Genomic DNA, 1,964 nt, shown 5'->3' on the forward strand with positions numbered 1-1,964 from the left:
CAGCTAAAACACCAAATGCACAAAACAAAGAAAGAATATTAAAAGCAGTAAGGGAAAAAGGTTAAGTGACATATAAAGGCAGACCTATAAGAATTACACTAGACTTCTCACCAGAGACTATGAAAGCCAGAAGTTCCTGGACAGATGTCATACAGAACACAAATGCCAAAAGAGAACACAAATGCCAGCCTAGGTTACTGTATCCTGCAAAACTCTCAATTAACATAGATGGAGAAACCAAGATATTCCGTGACAAAACCAAATTTACACAATATCTTTCTACAAATCCAGCCCTACAAAGGATAATATATGGAAAACTCCAACACAAGGAGAGAAACTACACCTTACAGAAAGCAAGAATATAAATTTCTTGCAATGAAACCAAAAGAGAGACAAACAAACATAATTCCACCTCTAACAAAGAAAATAACAGGAATCGATAATCACTATTCTTTAATATCTCTCAACATCAATGGACTCAATTCCCCAATAAAAAGACATAGACTAACAGGCTGGATACGTAAAGAGGACCCGGCATTTTGCTGCATGCAGGAAACACACCTCAGAGACAAAGACAGACACTACCTCAGAGTAAATGGCCAGAAAGCAACTTTCCAAGCAAATGGCCTGAAGAAACAAGCTGCAGTTGTTATTCTAATATCAAATAAAATTGACTTTCAATCAAAAGTCATTAAATAAGGAAGGGGAGGGGGGAGGGGGATGTTTGCCCGGAAACCGGGAAAGGGAATAACACTCGAAATGTATATAAGAAATACTCAAGTTAATAAAAAAAAAAAAAAGAAAAAAAAGTCATTAAAAAAGATAAAGAAGGACACTTCATTTTCATCAAGGAAAAAATCCACCAAGATGAACTCTCAATCCTAAATATCTATGCTCCAAATGTAAGGGCACCTACATTCATAAAAGAAACCTTACTAAAGCTCAAAGCACACATTACACCTCACACAATAATAATAGGAGATTTCAACACCACACTCTCATCACTGGACAGATCATGGAAACAGAAATTAAATAGAGACATAGAGAAACTAACTCAAGTTTTTCTTTTTAAAGATTTTATTTATTTATTATATATGAGTACACTGTAGCTGTCTTCAGACACACCAGAAGAGGGCATCAGATCTCATTACAGATGGTTGTGAGCCACCATGTCGTTGCTGGGATTTGAACTCAGGACCTCTAGAAGAGCATTCAGTGCTTCTAACCACTGAGCCATCTCTCCAGCCCCTAACTCAAGTTTTGAACCAAATGGATTTAACAGATATTTATAGAACATTCCATCCTAAATCAAAAGGATATACCTTCTTCTCAGCACCTCATGGAAACTTCTCCAAAATTGACCATATAATCAGTTACAAAAGAGGCCTCAACAGATACAGGAAGATAGAAATAATTCCATGAATCCTATCAGATCACCTCGCACTAAGACTGGTCTTCAATAACAACAATAATGACAGAAAGCCCACATATACATGGAAGTTGAACAATGTTCTACTCAATGATAACTTGATTAAGGAAGAAATAAAGAAAGAAATTAAAGACTTCTTAGAATTTAATGAAAATGAAGATACAACGTTTCCAAACTTATGGGACACAATGAAAGCGGTACTAAGAGGAAAACTCATAGCGCTGAGTGCCTACAAAAAGAAACAGGAGAGAGCATATGTCAGCAGCTTGACAACACACCTAAAAACTCTAGAACAAAAAGAAATAAATAAACCTAAGAGTATTAGAAGGCAGGAAATAGTCTAACTCAGGGCTGAAATCAACCAAGTAGAAATGAAAAGGACTATACAAAGAATCAACAAAACCAGGAGCTTTTTTTTTTTTTTTTGAGAAAATCGACAAGATAGATAAACCCTTAGCCAGACTAACCAGAGGCCCCAGAGAGTGTATCCAAATTAACAAAATCAGAAATGAAAAGAGAGACATAGAAACAGAAT

This window comes from Rattus norvegicus, chromosome 4 (assembly GCF_021556685.1).
Source record: "Rattus norvegicus strain SHRSP/BbbUtx chromosome 4, alternate assembly SHRSP_T2T, whole genome shotgun sequence".
In the NCBI taxonomy this organism is placed as follows: Eukaryota; Metazoa; Chordata; class Mammalia; order Rodentia; family Muridae; genus Rattus; species Rattus norvegicus.